The 22,420-nt window shown below is 38.3% G+C and overlaps 1 protein-coding gene across 6 annotated transcripts in view; it reads left to right on the plus strand.

Moving 5' to 3' along the window:
* Positions 1–22,420, plus strand: part of ARVCF (ARVCF delta catenin family member) — a 463,598-nt gene that overhangs the window by 222,589 nt on the left and 218,589 nt on the right. For all 6 annotated transcript variants that reach the window (XM_072144471.1, XM_072144475.1, XM_072144474.1 and 3 more), the window contains exon 3: positions 16,973–17,029. The gene's annotated coding sequence lies outside the window, so the exon portion shown is untranslated. The remainder of the gene's footprint in view (positions 1–16,972; positions 17,030–22,420) is intronic.

Raw genomic sequence — 22,420 nt, forward strand, 5'->3', positions numbered from 1 at the left:
GCACTCGGCCTCTAAAAGGTTTGCCATCACTGATCTAGAGAGTTATTCCGACCACCATATTAGATATTTTTTGCTTAATTTGGGCCAACTGGCATCAGCCTTTGTCTTCCTCTGAATTAACACTGTATAATGTCAGATTGTATTTTTGACATGGAGATGCTGAGAGGAAAGCAAAGGGCATGATAAATCCTTTCCCCATGTGGATTCACTAGGATGCATTAATTTATGTTGTATGATGGATCTAGTACTCGAAAAATGCAGGTATAAACTTCAATGGTTGATTTTACATATTTTTTTGTTCCAATTTAAACAACGATCGGAAATGTTAAAAACCCAACAAGTGATTAGGTTTCCAAAAAAATTTTTAAACAGGAGCCTCCACCATCCTATATTTCACATTCTACATTGATATATAATATATTTATCCAAGGAAAATAGTCCATTCATAGATAGAAATGATTTCTACAGATACATACTTTTTCAACACTTTAATATTTGAGTCTTATTCTACATTCCACTATTATCTTTGTAAAGAAAATACCTGCACCAGAAAAGAACCAGGCATCAAAACAGCACATCTGATTGCATATAAGGTTGGATGTGTGGAAGAAACAGGCAGCCTGTAGGCGTATGATAAGATGCCCTTAGAAAGTCCTGCTTTCCCCCTGAGATTACCATTCCTAAATGCTTTCAGTGCTTGAAAGTAGGACACAGAATTAAACAAACGACTTTACATAATTAAAGCTGTTCTTCTTAAGATGTCCATATGTCTTTCAATACCTTTTCAGTCGTAGATAGTAACTCTTCCTGATTGCACCCTCAGCAACTTGCAAGGCCCTATGTAGTGTATCTGAAAAACAATCTGGAGCTGATGAAGATGGAGATGCATAAAATATGAATTCTCGGGAAGAATGGTACACAAAAAGGGCACATTTTCACGAAGAATGAAACATTACCAGCAGCTGTGCCTAGTTAAACGTTTAAAGCTGAGAATGGGAAAAGCTTCATTTTTATGCATTATGCGAAATGATACTGTGCTGGCAATGATAAGCAAACTCGTATAAGCAATCTGCGTACATTTTGTTTCTGTTTCCTCAATTTTATGTATTCACTGGAGCAAATATTCAAAAATCCAGATCTAAAGTTCTATCCCGGGCCTGTCTTGAGTGCCTTCCATATACTCAAACACTTTAGGTGGTGTTTGCTAGTTTTGCCCTCTAATTGCATACTGTATTACACGGGATGACTTGGCCACAGCACAGGCTGTGTTATTTTCTTGGCAGTAGTGTATGGCTTTGTGCTGTTGTGTTTATGACACGTTGCTTGTTTGCTTTCTCAGATGATTTGTTATTTTTTATGGAAAGACCGATATTGGAACAAATACATTGACAGCAAATGTGCTTAGGAACATTGACAATTTTGTAATAGCTGTCTATTAAAAAGGTGAATTGGCTCTTTATGAGTTCATTTGGGATATGTCCCTTGATGTAATCCAGTTACATGGTGTACCAGGCTTTGTGGCAGTATGCCCAATACAGTAGAACACCAATCAAATTGCCAACCTCAGCAATTTTACAAAACAATAAGAGTCAATAAGAGCTTGCAATCTATATGAATGGGAACGTTCTTCTTCTCTTATGTTGTAGAGACGGTGGCCGCTTGTTCATTTAAATTCATTAGAATAAATATTATTAATGTCTAGTTTAAGAGATCCTCTACTTTTAGAGATTGTCCTCGTCTTTGTTACTATGGGGGCATTTATTATCACCTTTCAAACAATAAACTGGCAGGAATTTTTTTTCCTTGCTGTGCCTCATTTATGAAGCGTTGGCTCCACTATTTTGGTGGCTTTCCAATGCTCATGACATGTTTTAACGCTAAGTTGTGGTGCCGCATCTGAATTTGTTACTTTTCTGACACTTCTCGTTTCTCCACTCCTTTTGTGACACAGTTTTTTAAGCAAAAATAGAGCAGCTAAAAGCTGGTCTAGGGAGTTCTATTTCAATTTCATGAATGGGGAGACAGTTCTAAACCTTTTTGTTTGTGCGCAAAATCATTCATCTCTTGCGCCACAAACTTACATTTCACTGAAAATTATAGCATGCTTCCTGCACCACCCTCTGCCCCAATTAATAAATATGTTTGTTGTTTGAAGGCAATATCGGAATCAGGGGCAGGAAGTGCGTGCTTAAATGGATGTTAACTTTTCCAAAAATTTTGCCTAAATCAATGGTGCAAGTAAAACCAACAAGTACAGCGGCTCACAAACTATGACGTCAGCCATTTGCCGACGTCACAGTCTGTGTGCCCGCTGGAGCAAATGGAACTGTAACTGCCGACCAGACTGCATCAACTGAGCTGCGGTGGAGTGTCCCACCCTGCCCACCGACTATCAAAGCCCACCACCCGCCCAGCCCACTGGTTATCGCTGCCCCCACTTGCCCCACCCAACGGCAATCGCTGGCCCCCAGCGTGGCACACTACAGGACGGCCTGGGCCCGGTCGTGGTAGCACCCCCTGTGATTATTACGCCCCTGGAGAGAGTCTCTTATTTCTCCTGATCCACACGTTCCAGCAAGTCTCCACAGCTCTGTTACTTATCTGTCCCTGTTCTCCCCAACACCTTGATCCCTTAAGAATAATTGTTTCTCTCCACAGTCTCTCTCCTTTTTCCCAAATTAAGTAATAAAACTGTTTAACTTATTTCTTCCCATCACTGGGGGCCACTGTCAGATCCACATACAGGATCCAGGTCTGTGACAGATTTGAAGGTCTGTGGCAGATTTGAAGTAGTGACATCCAGTCTCTGAGGGGGTTTTAGGCCACTCTCTATAGTGCAATATTACCAGAGACATTACTGCAGACTTGTTATATAAAGGGTCTGTGCCCAGCTGCCACCAAGTTCTGTCATTTGGTTCTTCCTGTTCTTAATTGGAGTTTCATACACAGAGGTTATTACATGAGGTGTTAGCTTCCATTAAAAGGGGGGGGGCTTCCCTGGAGTAATACTACCAACAAGTTGCAACAGCATTATTATACGCACATTGAAGAAGTGAGACCACTACAGGCCATAACAGTATAAAACATTTTTAACTACATCAATGGCCGAGAACCGTTCTAGTACACATTAAAAGAAACATCTGTGGGATGTTTCAATAGCTCTCCTTCATTTTTATGGGCCTCTGGGAAAACCTGACCATCCCTGACAATAGTGCCTGCCATGAATATCGTTCCTTGGCAAACCCCTTTAAATAACCTCGAATAGTGGAATTATTCCAGGCCAGAATAATCTGATTGTTGAATACGCAAGTCACATAGCAACAAATATCCCTAATAGTGATGAACCGCAATGTACGAACCAAAGATTGTAGGTTCGAGTCTGCAAAACACAAACCCAGAAATCAGAGGTGTTATCCTTTACAGGCTATGGGATGGCACTGCCATTTTGGTGCAGAGCTATTAACAATTGCCAGTGGGTGAACGAACCATTTAAAGGGTGTCTTGATTCAGGGCCACGACCAGAAATACTTATGGGTCCTCACTAATCCCTACAGTGTATCCCATCATCCAATACATTCTATTTTATCTAATTAGCTTTAGGCAAAATACTGGGTAATGCATTGGGTAGCTGATATAATCAAATTCTCACAGCAAACTATTAATATACAAGGGTATAGCTCATTTGCTCAGTAAGAAAACTGTCTCTTACATAATTCTGCCTCAGGCTATATTATATATTTTTAATTCATTTTAACTGGGGGAGATCTCTCTGTTCCACTTCTTGTTTCTTGCAGCTTAGAAATGTACTTTCTATGACCCTTGATATAGTACAGCACCTTATAGAGAGGAATGTGGATGTGAAGAGAGAAATTTTCTCATCTCAATGGAACTGCTCTTTAAGCAATGCTTCATCTCAGATTATGGGACTTTAAATGTACTGCCGCTTTTCCAGCTATTTCATTTACTGCACATCTTAATAGATAGATCAATACAGTTTGTATTACTTGTTATTCACTATGTAAACCCTTTATTGTCTCCTTTATTTCATTTGTGGAAAAGTTTTGTCGGTATAAAAGCTGTTTCATTAAACATTCATAAAGGTCTGTGCCACTGACGGCTTCTCTGCTTTCCTACTCCCAGTACTGGTGTTCATCTTAATTAGGATCGACGCTTTTCATGCACCGTCTAGGAGGGTGAATGTAGGGGGATCCTGCATAAGTTACCAGCAGTTTGTAGAAATGATGCATTTTTCCACCCCTCGTAAATATACTCTTAAGAGGTGATTAGCAATGGAAATATCTCTGACACAGCTAATTGAGTAGTGTTGGAAAATGCCAGGTAATTTCAGCTACAAAGCAAATAATATAAACTAGGGCATTTATTACGTATTTTACTCATTAAACTACATCTACCACCAGGATGAAGGATTGTAAACCAAGCACATTACATGCTGGTGTCTGCCTCCTCTAGCAGAATCTGTTCTTCTTTTAGCTTCTTATGCCCTGGTTTTTACAAAGAATTATGCAAATGAGCCCGGGGAGCCCCTCGGACCTCACACAGAGTGTGCTTGGTTTACAATCCTTCATCCTGGTGGTAGATGTCCTTTAAAGTTTACAGATTGTTTCATAACAATTTCAAAGAAATTGCATTAGCTGGTTCCCCACTTCAAAATGAAGAGAATGATGCCCATTACAATGGTCCCCTTTTTTCTTTCCATAGACATGGCATTTTTCTTTTCTGAAGCTACATGTCAGAAATCTTCCTGAGGAGTGAAGGGATCTGTGGTTCAGGCTGAGCAGCAGAGAGAGGTATACAAAAGTTATGCAGGCTCACAGACTAAGATGGGGTGTGATGGAGGACAGCGTATAAGGTTTCACTGTTAGATAAAGAAGCAAAGATATTGGGGCACATTTACTGTGGGCTGTGCGTCAGTTTTTTTGCACGTTCTTTCTAGTAGAAACTGCTTGCATCACAAAATGTGTCGCACGCGACCGTGGCGCGGATGCAGTAGGCACCATACAACACAAATTAAGGGGCGTCCCGGTGCTCAGTCGAACCGTGCCCCTGATTTAACATGCAAATTCTGTTGCACGCCCTATGTTAAAGGTGCACCACAAAAAAGTTGGTGAACTCTTTCGGGCCAGTGCAGGGAAGCGCCAGCTTCATAATTTCTAGCGCACGTTCTTAATGAATCTGTTGCACCCAGCATTATACACAGGCAGAGCACTTTTAGTGCAGTTTCCTACATTCTTAGTAAATGTGTCCCATTCAGCATTCAGTCTTAGAAAATTCTTTTAAAATCCACTTGATTTTACTTTGATTTTACACCACTGTTATCTCAATGTAAAGTTTCTAACACATTGTTTTAAACATGGATGCAAGATATCTTTGCTTATTTCGAATACAGTACCACCCCCACACAGTGATACATTGGTTGGCTGTCATGGGTGCTCCTGCAACCCATCTCCCGGGTCGCAGGCACACACATGCACCCCTCTCCGCTGCTCCATGTCCCCGGCGATCCACCCACCTTCCCACGATCCAGCAATGATGCCGGCAACGTGGCGTGCGCGCCCCTTCCTCCTAGGGCACGCGTGGCAGCTTCAAGAAATCTAAAGGGCCAGCGCTTTTGAAAGGCCATGCTTAAATTTCCAGCCCCTTCATGTGTCCTCTGCAGGATCTTTGTCCCTTACAGCCTTAGAAAAAGCTCCCTAGCGATTATCCTGCGGTCACAACTGGGTCCAAGACCCCTACGGGGCTCATAAGTCGTCACTCTCCTATATGAGAAGACTAGCACTATAAACCATTCATTATAGTCGGGGGCCTGGCATAGACCTTGCACTAGGGCGCTTCAGCTTCAAGTTAAAGGGGTTATCCGGGTTTAAATTTTTTTTTATGGCCGGGCTGGGGAGGGATAGTTAAACATAATAAACATGGACTTACCTCCTCCGGCGCCGCCGATGTCCCGCGCCGTGGTGCCTTCGATCCGTGCCCCTGTTTGTTTACAGGGGCACGGAAGCCGCGCACAGGGAGCTTCCGGTCCGCGTTGTGGACGGATCCTCCCATCCGTCCCTATCTCTCAGCGTTGTAAGCGCTGAGAGATGGTGCGCATGGGAGCATCCGGCCGGCCGGAAGCTCCCTGTGCGCCCTTCTACTGAAACCGGCGCACGGAGAAGACGGGCCGCGGCGCGGGACATCGGCAGCACCGGAGGAGGTAAGTCCATGTTTATTATGTTTAAATAGCCCTCCCCAGCCCGGCCAGAAAAAAAAAAATTAATCCCGGATAACCCCTTTAAGCCACAGGCTGCCACCGACCCCGACCAATATAGGGGTGCAGTTTCTACACTGTTTTGTGCCAAAAATGAAATGACTCTTATGTGAAAGACCACCTATGAAAGTTAAAATTAAAGAGACTATTGACAGGTCTTTTCCTATTTGTACATAATCAGAGACTTATGAATGAAGCTGGCCCTGGCAGGGAGCAGCCTTAGCCTGGCTGTTCTTAAACTGTGTTTATCTGATACATGGTAACATTTCACAGTATATTCACAGCTTTCATGTAGATGTTTTAACTAACTTTTTAATGTTTTTTTTAACATATAAAGCATATTATTTAAGTACAGTATGTGTTACTGGACATAAGATAAATGTTTACATACCGTATGTTCATATAAACAATTATTTGCAGCCCCAAATGCAAAATGCTAATAGTATAGTGTATAGACACAACAGTTACTATGCCAAGTGTTATGATTTTACAGCATCAGTGCACCCCAATTAGTGTGTGAAACTTCATTAGTAATGGTCGGTGTCAATTGAGGACAACTATCAGTAGGTTTTGATTCATTAAATTTCTCAATAATTGAACCTTCTTTATGGGGTAATAATATTTAGACACATAGGCAATTTTGACCTCCATTACCCATAAGCACATTGCTCTATCTTTTTGTATATGCCACTAAGTAATATGCACTGAATCATCAATAATCAATGTGTTCCCCTGCTGAAAAGTTATGTATGCCTTGCTCAAATGTGACAGATAAATGTTAGCTTCTAGCATTCAATGGGGCTAGTGGAAGCTCATAAGTGCTGCAACTTAGTTTTGCTTGTATCTGCATTATTTGGATGGGATCATTTTATTTAGTTGTATGGCTACATATGACAGATGCTTTCTGAGTGTACTGCATTACTGATTAATAGACAGGCAGATCTATGAGTAAAGGGGGAAGACAGACTAGAGGAAAGGCAATTCATCAGTCTCATTACAGAAAATTCAATAATGGCGAATGTTAAAAGAAATTGCCTCAGGCAATTTGCATAAAACTGTGATAGTGTATAATGTTGTAATTACAGTTTATATTTTGCACATACCTTTCCGAAAGAAAAAAAAAACATATACTGTAGTAATAAAATATACATGTTCTGATTCAATAAATTACTATCGACTCTAACATTCAAGAGTAACAATTATTTTTATTCTAAAAACCAGGTGCATAGACCTTTTTTGAGTTCTGGTTGAGCCAGGTGTCTATCCCATTTCTTGTTGTGCCAGGCTGTTCATAGAGGGTCTAAGATAACACTCCAGACAATCATAGTATTATTTTAACAGTCTAATATAGAAGGAAGGAGGCCATGGTTATAAAGATATGAAGATTACCACAATCAGGGTGCCTGGATCTATGAGTAAGTGTCCCTGGTTTATCATGTTTGTTTTTGATGGTAGATTTCCTTTTACATTTATTTATGAAAACAGGACAACCCCTACACATCTGCCCCAATATATTTACACATTTTCAGTTTGTTTCCTATGAAAATTACATGGAATCATGTATATATATATATATATATATATATACAAATGGGAATCTACAATGTGCAAAAATAGTAACATTTACAAGCAGTTCCAGTAATACTAAGCCCAAGCGTATTCCCAGTATATACTTCCAGAGTCTATATATCCATGACATTAATGCAGCTTACACTCAAAATGGAATCCCCTTGTTGATATGTTATATCAACGACATAAAGCCACACATTCCTAAAGCTAGTTACTGAATAGGTCTCTGATCGAATCACATTAGACAAGCTGCCAAATTACCAGTGCACCCTACTCCTTTGCCCACAAATTGAGATGCAGTGCCCCAGATATGTCAGCCATCAGTAGCCAATTATATCAGTCTCCCTAATGCTTTTTTGTAACCTTACAGTTTATGAAGAATTAATAATTCATTTACACATATCAGTCCTAGTCCTCAGTGGGACTTAGCATCTGGTTTTCTTATCTCATGCACACATATGCCAAGGTCAGTTTCATAGTGAATACATTTATATTTACCAGTGTATGTGTACTTGATAATCTTCTTGTCACTAGTATTGTCATTATTTCTCTTCTGCCTAAGAATGATGGCTTCTATGGACCCTACACAGCAGATCGCTGTATGTATAAATTACCTGTAGGAAATGTGCCTCCATTTGATACATTTGTGATGAAGTAAATTCTACCCTATTATATCTGGCATATCTCTGTAATATATCATTTTATTTTTTTAAAGTATAGATAATGTTTTCCCCTCAGATATTTATTAGAAACAATAGCGCACAGAAAAACATCATTGAACAAGACCCTGGGTGTCTAGGGTCTCTTTGGCTTTAACCATGGGTCCTAAAGCATGGAAAAATGGACAAGATTGATTCTTTGATGTAGAAATTAATTATCTATTAGCCCCTAATAGACAGTATAGATAAATACTTAATGAATATCACCTATACTTTTTACAGTTACAACCAAATACTGATAATTTTTTTATAATCTACTTGTACTTTCTTATTTTAGATTTACACGTTCATGATTATGAGGCAGCACAAGTTGTCAGCATTTAAAACATGCTTTTATGCAGTCTTATACATGGTGATGCAAATTCTTGGCTGGGTTCTATATAAAATTTAATATACCAAAATTTTTGTTGGGTCTAAATGTTTGCTGACATTATTGAAAACATTAACCTGTATTTTGTATATTCTTTTACTTTGAGATGTTCACCCTACTGTTGTGGCTGTGTTCATTTAGGTGGCCTCCAAAGAAAGGTTTTTAATTCATGCATTTTGCCACAATAATACCAATATATATATATATATATATATATATATATATATATATATATATATATATATATATATATATATAGTGAAGAGTGCTGCCTCTTCACCACGTATATAAAGGAACCATGCCAAGGGATCATCGGCTGTTGCACCAACTACTAATTACTGGCTTGTGCTGCTTTGGACTTTGCATTTTATATATATATATATATATATATATATATATATATATATATATATATAGTGAACGATGGCAACATATTTCACAGTTGCTGTAAAAAAAATAGCAGCACTCTTTTTTGCTATTTTTTAAAATGTATTCCCAAATACAGGGTAAGAAAGTCTGGTTTTTATTTTCTTTGCTGCTAAAGGTCATAATGACAACTCTGGCATCTTATATCCTGATATCTACCTGTCTGATTGTCTAAAGATGAGCTTGAAAGTGTCTTCATACACAGTAATGTCTAGATTCTCTTACTAGCTCTGAATAGCACATGCCACAAGGTTGACATGCACTGGAGTGTAAAATTGCCTTTAAAAGTGAAATATTTTAACTCACTCGCCACCATTTCCTACTGTGGAAGATCAACCAATATAAGTCTTTATCAAATTCACAATATAGAATTTTTGTAGTTTCCAAATGCTACAAATACATTTAGTCATAGTGATCATTACAAACAATCTCAGTTCTATTAAGCATGAGCAAATTATGTACAGTTATATAATATTATCGTTAAACATGGCCCTCTATACAGTGTACATAGTCTGTCTATAAAGCCATACATTGTAGTATTTCTGCAAAATTCTTTGTATCCTCTCTCCATTCACATGTTCTAGAATAGATTGCAGAGCTGACAAGCAACAAAGCAAATGAGATTATCAAGCTAAAAATGCACAGTTTCTCTTTTCCTTTCTAAATAACAGGCCGCATCCTATTAGCGGTTGTATGGCCGTCACTACAGAGACATCTAATGTGTAGCAAGGTTGTTCTGCTGTCTGATGTGTCTGCGTGATCTGAAAAATTCTTCTTGGCTCGTGCTGCAGTTGTCTGCTTTATCTCATATTTACAAGCAGGCACTTTCACCTTCTATCATCACTCTGTAACACTCCATCTCTTCTGTAAGCATGACTATTTCTACAGGGCCACTGTTATAAAGCCATAATTATTACTCTTTACTTTTTATATACCCCGGGCATGGTACTCAGGGCGGGAAACAGCCTGTATCATCAGGCTGATGCTGGAGAGTGGTGATTTGTATGTGTTTTACGAGGTTGGAAGGTGATTTTAACGGTGTGCAGGTAAAACTGACAATTGATTTATCTTCCACAATAGGTTCCCACTATAAAATTATTTTGCTGTTGGGGAGATAAATCTCTGATGTGCCACAGCTCTGGTATATGAAGCATAGACCATGCCAGGAGCCGTGTGGGTTTCATTTCTGGAAAACAGACTGTTATTTCCATCCTTGTGCTGTTTTTCTGGTACCCCTAGATCAATACAATATTGTTGTAGGTTTCTGCAATTATATTTTATAAAAATGTTGAGGAGCAGCATGCCTCAGATTGCCTTGTGAAACATATTCTGTGTCTTTTTTCATATATATATTACAGCTATATATATGAAGTATCTAGACTACAGTATATCAAGAAGGTAGAATTATATGATCAAATCCATGGATACATCAACATGTTGGAGTGCTCCCTAAAAGAGGGTAATTCCTCTGGAAGAATAAAGCCTCCAATTGATACCAACCTGTTATCCAGGATGAGAACAAATTCACAGTAAATGTTCTGGCAGAGTCATGGAGACAAAAGGTTTTATAAATAAATTCTTGATGCTGAATGGTGTCATATATGGATTTCAGGGGGCGGAGGCAAAAACACCTGAACACATCACTGGCAAATAAATGGAACTTTGTTTTATTTACATATGGTTAAAATAAAAAATGCACACCTGTAGTGTGTTTGAGGTGGGAACGCCTCTTCTTCAGGACGCTGATGCTTGTTCTTCTATTCAGAAATTTAGATGCTGAATTGTGTTGTAGGGATGGGCTCCGGCCTAGCTTGATCAAAGACTCTCAAAGTCAATACATTCTCACAAGCCACATTTGGCACATGGTGGACTGGCACTGGTTTTATTTTTGTACTGCTCATGTGCCACGTGCCACTGGAGACAGCAATCAAGCCAGGAGGGAAACAGATCATCATGACTTACCCATTTAAATTTATACTGGCACAACCTAACCAAAACTAGAAGAACACAGATATTTTTTAGATATCTTGCATCCTTTCCTATTTTAATTTCAGCACAAATAAGTTAAAAGTATAGTAAAGTACAGTTCAGAGTTCTTTCTAGTACTGTAATGTCCAGGTCCCAAACACCTGACAGTGAATCTTCCATGTTATAAAGTGCAAAATTGTCCCTTATAGCTAAATAACTAAGTGGATTATTCTTGTAGGATCCGGGTAAAATCATTTATAAATCTCTTTGGGAGTTCATATGGTAATCAGACTAGATGTGACTTAGCTTTTCTAGAAACAGATTTACTGTAACTAAGAAACAGAAACATCAAATGCATTGCACTAGAAAACATTTCTGTATATGTTGTTCCCTAGTTAACATGAAGCAGAAAATGTGCATTAAATTGCATGTATGTACCCAAACATTGTGAAAAAAAAAGATGCCAGGAATGAATTTTTAATAGGCTCTGTGTTGAGTTGTTGTGTTGAGTAAAATGAGAACTATCAATCATTTATTCTGTGACATTGTTTTAGTTGGACCATTATGTTTTTCACTCTCTGACTTATCAAGCTTGCTGTCATTACAAATTATTAGCACTCGGTGCCCCCTGCGGAATCTGCACACCTGCTTGGCAGGCTTGACCCAGGTCCTACTGGGATTCATTTACTAACATCCTGTGCTTGTCTTGTGTCATTTTGTAATGACTGGTGGCATTTAGGAATGGCAATTTTACATGTGACATTTGGAAAAGAAATGTTGCATGATCCTGGAGTTGTCAGCATGAACTGATATATGTGTTTTCTTTCCTTATCTACGTAGCTGTGATCACTTTAGTTCTCACTATATTATTTTATTGCTAATAGTTAAAGTCAAGAGCAACTGTATACTGTAACATATTATGATTCATCTGCCATAAAGAAAAAAAGTCAGGCAATGATAATTTACTGTATGCTACAATAGGCAAGCATATCACTATAGGTCAGGCTTGTTTAATTAATATGAAACATATTTCCCCAGTATGAGAATTGACTCAATTAAATAGCTTAATTTTATTTTCCTAACACACCTTGTAGTGGGCACACAGTAAGGGTTCAGAGTAGTACCCCCTGCCACACTTTTGTTCTAGTTGCTCATAGCAACCAATCAGAGCTCAGCTTTCCTTTTCCCACTGTTGTTTATAAAATGAAAGCTGCACTTTGATTAGTTTTATCTCAGACCCTTCTGATAAATTTAGTGCTGTGTTATTAATTTGTACTTTGGTGTGATTAGCTGCATACTGTTTTCTAGGTGTTACTATTTGATGAGACACCCCCCCCCCCTCCTGGTATGTTAGTCATATCATGGACCACAACCTGCTTTTTATAGCATATATATGTGTGTGTATGTGTATATATATTATAATGTGTCTGTTGTTTGTGGACTTAAATTTAACCCCTAGGCGCACCAGGACGTTATAGTACGTCCCCGGGGCTAGATGCTTAGCGCACGGGGACGTTCTATAACGTCCTGCTTCTGGCACCGGCTCACGAACGGAGCCGGTACCAGAAGCAGCGGCTGTCAGCTGTCTAGTACAGCTGACAGCCTGCGCTAACACCCGCGATCGGAGCCGGCTCCGATCGCGGGTGTTAACCCCTTACACGCCGCGGTCAAACATGACCGCGGCGTGTAAGGGTGTTTGTTCTGTGCATCGGATCCCCCGTGCCGCTTACCGGGGGATCCGATCCACTTCTGGGCAGCTCCGAGGACTGGCATGTGCCCCGGAGCTGCCCGGTCTCCATGGCAGTCAGACCCCTTCCGGGTCTGACTGTAAACTGTCTGAGCATGCGCAAGCTTGCTCAGACAGTTTACACTGCTCTACAATAAAATAGTATTGTAGAGCAGTGTATTGAACTTAAACCAGTGATCAGAGCATCACTGGTTCAAGTATGTATAAGTAAAAATATGCAAAAACACTTAACACTACTCATTATAATAAATAAAAAATAAATACATAAAAATATAAGCCCCTAAAATGTCACTTTCCCATAAAAACACTTAATAAAGTATAAAAAACACAAAAACACAAAAAACCCGCATATTTGGTATTGCCGCGTCCGTAACAATCTGTATAATAAAACAGAATCGTTACTGGACCCGCACGGTACACGCCGTAGAAAAAAAAACGCAAAAACGTTCCGAAAAAAGATAATTTTTAATTAATACCCTATAAAAAATGCTCTAAAAAGTAATTTCAAAAATGTTATGCACTCCAAAATAAGCCCACTAAAAAGAACAACTCTTCTCGCAAAAAATAAGCCCCTAACCAGATTTGTCAGCCGAAAAATAAAAAAGTTATGCATATGAAAAGATGGTGATGCTAAAATGAACAAGATTTTCTCCAAATTGGTTTTTATTCAGTACAATTGAATAAAATACACAAAACCCCCACATATTTGGTATCCCTGCGTCCGTAACAATCTGCATAATAAAACAGAATCATTATTAGATCCGCAAAGTGAACCCCGTAAAAAACAAAACAAAAAAAAGCTCCAGAAAAAAGATCATTTTCAATTAATACCCTATAAAAATGCTCTAAAAAGGGATTTAAAAAATGTTATGCACTCTAAAATAAGACCACTAAAAAGAACAATCCTTCTCGCAAAAAATAAGCCCTTAAACAGATTTGTGAGGCGAAAAATAAAAAAGTTATGCATATGAAAGACGGTGATGCTAAAAGTAACAACATTTTTGCCAAATTACTTTTTATGCAGTAAAAATTGGAAAAAAATAAAAAATCTATATAAATGAGGTCTTTTTGTAATCGTGGCGACCCATAGAATAAAAATAATATACTATTTTTATGGTATGGTAAACAGCCAAAAAAAAAAAAACATAAAAATCTTCCTGAAAAGTGATGATTTTCATTTCCTCCACCAACAAAGAGTTAATAAAATCTCACCAATTAGCCTATAGATTCCCCCAAATTACGTACCAGAAAAGTGCATCTCATGTGGCAAAAGAAATAAGCCCCTATAGGTCCACATTAAAAAAAAGAAAAAAATTATAGCCTGTACAATGTAACATAGCAAATCTGATCTGGATGGCGCCTCCTTCCCTTCTATGCCCGGCCGTGCGCCCATACACCAGGTTACCACCACATATAGAGTATCCGTGTACTCGGGAGAGATTGGGTAACAAACTTTGTGGAGCCTTTATTCATTTAATCCATTGTAAATGTTTAATTTTCCACCCAAAATGGGTGTATTGTGAAAAAATATTACAATTTGCAGACTGCACCTCCATTTTGTTTTAACCCCTATAAAACACGTAAAGGGTTAACAAACTTCTTAAAAGTGGTTTTTCATACGTTGAGGTGTGTAGTTTCCACAATGGGGTAATTTACGAGTCTCACTATTATTTAGGCCTCTCAGTGTCAATTAGAAGTTGAGCAGGTCCATCTAATACAGGTTTTGGTGATTTTACAAAAAATGTGAAAAATGATACCTAAATTCTGAGCCTCATAACATTCTAGTAAAATATGTGGAATCTTAAAAAACCATGCCAACATAAAGCAGACATTTGGGAAATGTAAGTTATGAATTTATTTGGGAGCTATGACTATCTGCATCAAAAGTAGAGAATTTAGAACGTTGAAAATAAAGAATTTTTCCAAATTTTTGCCAAATTTAGTTTTTTTTCATAACTAAACATAAAAGATTTCATCCAAATTTTTAAACTAATTTGAAGTACAATGTGTCACGAGAAAACAATCTCAAAATCCCCTGGATATCTCATAGCGTTCCAAAGCTATAACCACTTATAGTGACACAGGTCAGATTTGAAGAATGGGGCTGCGTCCTTAAGGCCAAAAGAGGCCCGTAGGGGTTAATATAATTTGAAATGATTTTTGAAATACACAGCTATTTGTTTCTGGTGTGCATTGTTATCCATTTCCCCCCTGTTGTGGTATATTGATAGTTTTATAAACTGGACCTGCCTGGTTTTATTGGGGTGTAATATCAAACAGACCACTCTTGTCTTAGAATTGGATATGCCTTATATTAGCTAAGAAAGACTGTCACATAGTAGCTATACAATATGATTGTTTTGATATTTTTTATCAGAGCTATTCTTACAGCTTATTGATTCAGTTATAATTACATATGACACTGAAAAATGTATATACCAATAATCAATAACATTAAAACACCTGTATAATTTTAATAAGTCCCCCTCATGCCTTTGAGACAGCTGTGACCTGTCTGCTCAGGACCATATCTTTAAAGGGGTTTGCCCATGAAAGAAAATTCTCAAATTCTCAAAATTTTCCTTAAAATCCTCTAGTAATGTTTATGCAATAAAAATTATTTTAAACCCCTTACTTTACAATTTTACTCAGTTTTATTGCTGTTTTAGCTCCTATCACTCCCTAGGCTAGTGTGGACAGGGATTCTCTAAGCAGACACATTGGGGCACATTTACTTACCCGGCCCATTCGCGATCCAGCGGCGCGTTCTCTGCACAGGATTCGGGTCCGGCTGGGATTTAAGATGGTAGTTCCTCCGCCGTCCACCAGGTGGCGCTGCAGCGCCGAAAATAATCTTAACGCCCCGGAATGCACCATCCCATAGAAGGTGAAGGTGAGCGCTCCCCAAGCGACACATTTTCGGTTTTTAAATGCGGCGGTTTTTCCGAATACGTCGGGTTTTCGTTCGGCCACGCCCCCCCGATTTCTGTCGCGCGCATGCCGGCCCCGATGCGCCACAATCCGATCGCGTGCGCCAAAAACCCGGGGCAATTCATGTACAAGCGGCGCAAATCGGAAATATTCGGGTAACACGTCGGGAAAACGCGAATCGGGCCCTTAGTAAATGACCCCCATTATGATCTCTCTGTGAGATACAGTGTACTGGCAATGTGGTTTGATTACCAGAGTTTGGGTTTATATACACTTGTCATTACACTTTATACTACAGCTTGTCATTTTCAATAAGTGCATTCTGGTACCATCAGACCAGGTTAACTTCTGAGTAACCTAGAGAAAGAACTGAACCGGACAACACATTAATCATGTAGCATTCCTTTCTTGTGCTTGGGTCTTGAGTGATTACGACACAGAAAAACTTTTTATATTTGTTTTCTTGAACAGGAGCTTGATAAATATTGGGAATATCAGTTATGCTGGCATCTATGTTGGTATATTGGGCTACTAGGCTTTGTGTAGAATCATTTCATATTTTTTTTATATATTGTGGATTGTGTACAGGAAAGGAATCTTTTTATCTCGAGGGAGACTTAAGAGCTTGCAGTGCTGTAAAAAAAAGCCTCATACAACTTAAATGGAGGGAGAATTGTAAGCAATGCACTATGAAATGCCAGTCAGGTTTACTGACCTTAAAACATTGTTAAAACTTTTTTTTACTAAATGGTTTTGCAACAAATCTTTACTATGTATAGCCATCTAGGCATGAAATCAGTTAGGATCTCTACCTTGACTTAGTCAACCAAACTCTTCCCAGTAGTACTGTGGGTCCCAAAGCCCAGCTCTAGAGCAGAATTTTACAGGACATGTAGATCCTTATGTGTCTTTGTGAGCATGTGTATGCACTGCATATGTATTCATTTTACTTACATTATTTTTTATCTATACAGGTTTTTTCGATCTCAATCAAAATGAAACCATCTCATCAACATATTCCTGTGTGACAGGTATGTAACACAGAACCCACTAGTGTACTGCCTTATTTTATCGTAATATATGATATATTATAAGCTTGAGAAAATTTCTGCATCTGAAGTGTTTAATTAGCAAGTCTTCATCTAGAAAGTGTGTAATCCTGAATTCCAAAGTGTTGCCTCCTTTTCTTCTATAGAACATCTGGAATAGGAGATTTTATACCTCACTGCATTTGGAAAGAGTTAATTGTTGGCTACTCATTTTGTAAAGATGCCCAAGGCTTGAGAGAATCTGTGCCAGTTAATCAGCACTAACCTGTGAAATGGAATGTGGCATTTGCCCTTCAGACTAAACATATTCTACAATGTTCTATTTTAACTCTTTTATGCCTAATTTATTTCAGCGCTGGATATGTTTTTACATAATTTCTTTAAACCTACTCAGGTTTATACAGTGAATACATCATGATTACAAATATTGCAGGATCTTACTTTTTGATTTAATTTATAAGACATAAATATATTTAAAAATCCTTCAGTTTTGACAACGAATGTTTGTTATTTTACATATAAGTATACATATACAGGCGGTCCCCTACTTAAGGACACCCGACTTACAGACAACCCATAGTTACAGACGGACCCCTCTGCCCCATGTGACCTCTGGTGAAGCTCTCTGGATGCTTTACTATAGTCCCAGACTGCAATGATCAGCTGTAAGATGTCTGTAATGAAGCTTTATTGATCATTCTTGGTCCAATTACACCAAAAATTTTGAAACTCCAATTGTCACTGGGGCAAAAGAAAAAAAATTGTCTAGAACTTCCATTATAAAATATACAGTTTCGACTTACATACAAATTCAACTTAAGAACAAACCTCCAGACCCTATCTTGTATGTAACCCGGGGACTGCCTGTACACTCAAACATATACAATTAAATTTGCAAGAATGATGGGAAATATTCAGACCACCATTTATTTACAGATGATTTTTATTTATCTATAATACTTATGTAGAAAGTCTTCCCATCAATCTTTGTACCGCAAAAAACCTTTGAATAAATTGATAGTTCTGTGTGTGTATCTGGAATAACACTGTTTTTGGTCATGATATATATATTTCTGTTCAAGCAGATTTTTCTTCCTACAGTTTGTATCTGTAATTTGCATTGGTCTTAGGGCTATTGGCCCAAATTTATTAAAGTGTTTGTGCCAGTTTCCTGTCTGACTTTTCACTGAAAAGAAAGGACTGCTTGCACATGTATTTATAATGTCTTCACAGTATTGTGTCACGGCTGCGCAATGTCTGCCATGCAACGCAATTCTGCACCTAAACGGGCGTTCTGGTGCCAATTTGGATCATGCGCCACATTTATTACTGAGACTCAACAGAATTGTGTCGCACACTCTATGTTAAAGATGCACCAAAAAAAAGTTGGTGCCCACTTCCTAAAGACTGTGCGCCAATATTCAATATTCTGGCACACTCTGCACATTAGAGGGGTAAACTGAACATAGTGAAGAATGCACTACTTTTGATAACTGTGGGTCATTGTGTGGAGACCTAGATGCTGTGACTCATTGGCATTGTTTTTCACGTCCATGGCTCCGTGATTTCCATGGATGTCTCACAAAGCCATTGATTTCTATAGTTGTTTTCACATTGTCTGTGGAAAAAACTATGAAACATGTCCTATTTTTTTCACTGATCCGGATCACTGAAGGCCATAAAAGTCTATGGGTCATCAAAAAAAAAAGGGATTAAAGATTTTTTGTGGACACAGAGACAAAACTGATGGAGAAAAAAACTGAAGAAAAAGAGACACAGCAAAAATGCAACTGAAGCTGAACATCAACACCAATACCTAAGAGTTACAAGTTTTTCTAAGTCTCTTTTGCTATCTACCTTCACTCACTACCTATTAATTGGTGAGAAGAGTCTAGAAAAGGTTGTTGTGCCTTGTAAATTTTATGTACATATTTGTAGGCGGCTGTTAATACCTAAGAACCAAGGAATGGATGCAATGTGGTTGTGTTCACAATATTTACATGCATATTGATACATTCTACAAAAGGATTATCTGGTAAAATGGGATTCTCATTACGATCGGGGGCGGTTAAATACTTGGAGAGCTGCTAATTGCTTTTTATAGTCGTTTGAGAGAATATTAAAAGGATTTTGCATCCATGAGAAAATAATTGTGGTAATTAGCTATGAATGAAAATGATCAGGCAATTAGAGAAGCTGCCATAGATATATTTTATTATTATATCTCTTTGTGCTAAAGATCTATATGTTATACGATCAGTTATTCAATATTGCCACTGTTATAATATCTTTAAAAGCATATAAATCTATCTTATAAACACTAATTACCAACACTTAAGGAGCCAATAATATTGACATATGAAGTTAATTGTCTCATGTACATCTTATAATTAGCCAACAGGTTTTGAGGTGGAAATATATAGTATACAATGTTTATTGGTTTGATTGTTATAATAGATAGTACACATATCTTTCTAATTATCTTTTTACGCCTTGGTATGTAAGGTTGACAGGGGCTCATCCCCTAAATTAGAGAAACTGTTGAACTTTACCATAATAGCAGTGAAATTGTGGAACTCTGCCACAAGATGTTGGGATGATTGATAAAGTTTACATGTTCTATAGGGCCGCAAGATATTTATCCTAGAAATATTACAAACAACTCGATTTATGAGTAGTGATGTTAATCTATTAATAGTTCTGCTAAATATGGAGGTAGGAATTTACTTTATTCTGCTGATATGGGCCGATTGACATGTTTGGGGTTTTTTGCCTTATACTGGATCGACATCAACCTGTGTCTTTACGTAAAGGAAATCTTCCATCAAAAACAAGCATGATAAACCAGGGACACTTACTCATAGTGCCCCCCCCCCTGTTCAGTGCATAAGTGCTGAGGGAGCAAGTGGGGGGGGGGGGGGTGAGACACTATGGGTTAGGATAGCATAATTTTAAAAGATGATTCTAGAAGGATGGAGACCATGGATAATAAATACAAGAAGATACCCACAGTCACAGTGGATCTATGAGTAAGTGTCCATATCATGCTTTATTTTGATGATAAATTTCTTTAAAAGGAATTCTACCATGAAAATTAAGCACAACAAACCAGGGACATGATATACAGGATGTGCTGAATTGTGGACAATGGTCAGACTCCTCAAATCTCCTTTACTTTATGGTCTAACAGTAAGTCTAGAGAATAAGGCACGCAGTGATGTCACAACACAAGCATTGGGACCATAGTGATGTAGGAACATCTTACACCTATAAGGAAATGGGCCTTCTAAAGCGCTGGACCCAATATCAGCTCTAGCTCTAGCAACTCAAGCTCTTTTTTTAACAATAATTGAAAAACACAGATTCAGATGACTAAACTTGGGGTGATTTAGCTTATTAAAAAGTCAGCTAAGGCGATGAACTCATTATAGAGGGAAGAACAGATCTTTCTAAAGATTTTTATCTAAGGTATGGCTAGGACAAGAGGGCATCCTCTATGCCTAAAGATGCGGAGGTTCTACCATTGCCATAGACAGGTACTGTAAGAGCAGTAAGACTATGGAACCCTGTGCCGCAGGGTGTTGTGATGGCTGTTACACCATGCATGTTAAAGAGAAGCCTGGATGCCTTTCTGAGAACTCAAATATCACGTTATAGGAACAAAGCATTTTTTTAAATTTATATTAATCCAGTGAGTTATTCTGACTGCCATAGAGGGGTCGGCAAATAATTTTTCCCTAATTCGGGCCAGTCAGCCTTGTAAGGATATTTTTGCCTTTCTCTGGATCAACACTGCATAATTTATAGGTTGGACTTGATGGATCTGCAACTTTTTCCAACCTTATCGAGTGTGAAACTTCCAGTCTTTTCATTTAACTTGTGAAAATGGTTACATTAACTTAAAAATACAACTCACATGCTCTGAAACATAACTTAGAGGTTTATTGTGATGTATTGAGCCATCGAATAAGAACGAAATACCTAGGATTCCTTGCAACTAAGCAATGACACTTCCTCTGCCTCATATGGATTGTCCTCCAATGCACCCTGTGTTGTGTGTCTGATTAACAAGAATACCTATATTAATATGGATGACTAGAGTGGCTGTAGGAAATTACATGGAATAATGCTTGGAGAAGAGCCAGCCACCAGTGAATAATCAAGTCATTGCGTTTGCTAAATTGGTTGTGATAAACTTCATCTGTGCCATTTTATTTCTTTATCTTGGGAGTAAACGAATCACTTGGGGCTGTGCCTGTTGGCTTTGGTATGATAGATTGGCATGGCAGGATTTGTTTAGTTGTGTAAAATTGTGATGTGTAATATTATAGGTCAGCATTACATCCATAATTGCGTCATTCATTTCTGCCTCAGTCATCTATTATAAATGTATATTTTTCTCATCTCATGGTAATAGTCAAGAACTCTGTGATACATAAAATGAATAGGTTTCTATGTAATTAGTCCTTTTGTTTCCCTGTGTTCCCTTTTGCTTGATACAAATCAACATGTTATTTTCTCCCCTGTTAATTCATATACAGAATTGCTGGTGTGTAGAAAACCTAAGGCTGTCATCAGTTCGTGTTTGTGTTTGTAGATGTAAGCGGTTCTCAGGATGAAAGAACTTATGACAACTCAAAAAAGCAACATGTCAAGGCCCTCTTTATTAACGCCAGTGTGATACTTGCTAGGAGGTAGATAGCAAACATAAAGCTATACATTAGTACCTGGCTCATGTAGCTTCCACCATTGCCATCGGTTTCTTACCCTGATTACTGCTCTATTTATTTGTGGTTAGTTGCTTTCTGATTCTCCATTCTCGTTCTAGTGAGATCAAGACGATAAGCTCTTCATCCTATAAAAAACCACTGAGATTTGGGCCTTCTCATTTGTGATTCAGCCAGAAGCTCTTTAACGGTTCCCTCCTTCCCCTCTAAGGTATCATCAGCGCAGAGACAAAACTGCTTACAGAAAACTTTCCTTCTTCAAGTTAATTAAGCACAAGAAGGACAATAAGCAAGTTTTAGCTAAGCTGCAACCAAGTCAAAGTCAATCTCTGCCGTGGCAGGAAGCCTTGAAGTGCTAAGAATAAGTCCCTAGTGCTGACTCAAAGGGAGAGAAATGGTCCTACAATTGTTAGCATTATGCTTACAGAATCCTTAATACTTCCTAAAGAAGAAAGTGTAGATAAAGGACAATAAATGAGTAGTCTTGTACCTGCAGTGATAATCTCTAGAGAATAAAATGCACATGTCATTGGAAAATTTGCAGAAAGCTCCTGCAATGACACGTTCATCTTACATTCTGCTTTGTTACTTGCATCAAGCCAGTTTATTAGTGAGAAAACCTCTGCTTTTATCCCTGTGGACAATG

Source organism: Engystomops pustulosus, chromosome 1 (genome assembly GCF_040894005.1).
Source record: "Engystomops pustulosus chromosome 1, aEngPut4.maternal, whole genome shotgun sequence".
Classification (NCBI taxonomy): Eukaryota; Metazoa; Chordata; class Amphibia; order Anura; family Leptodactylidae; genus Engystomops; species Engystomops pustulosus.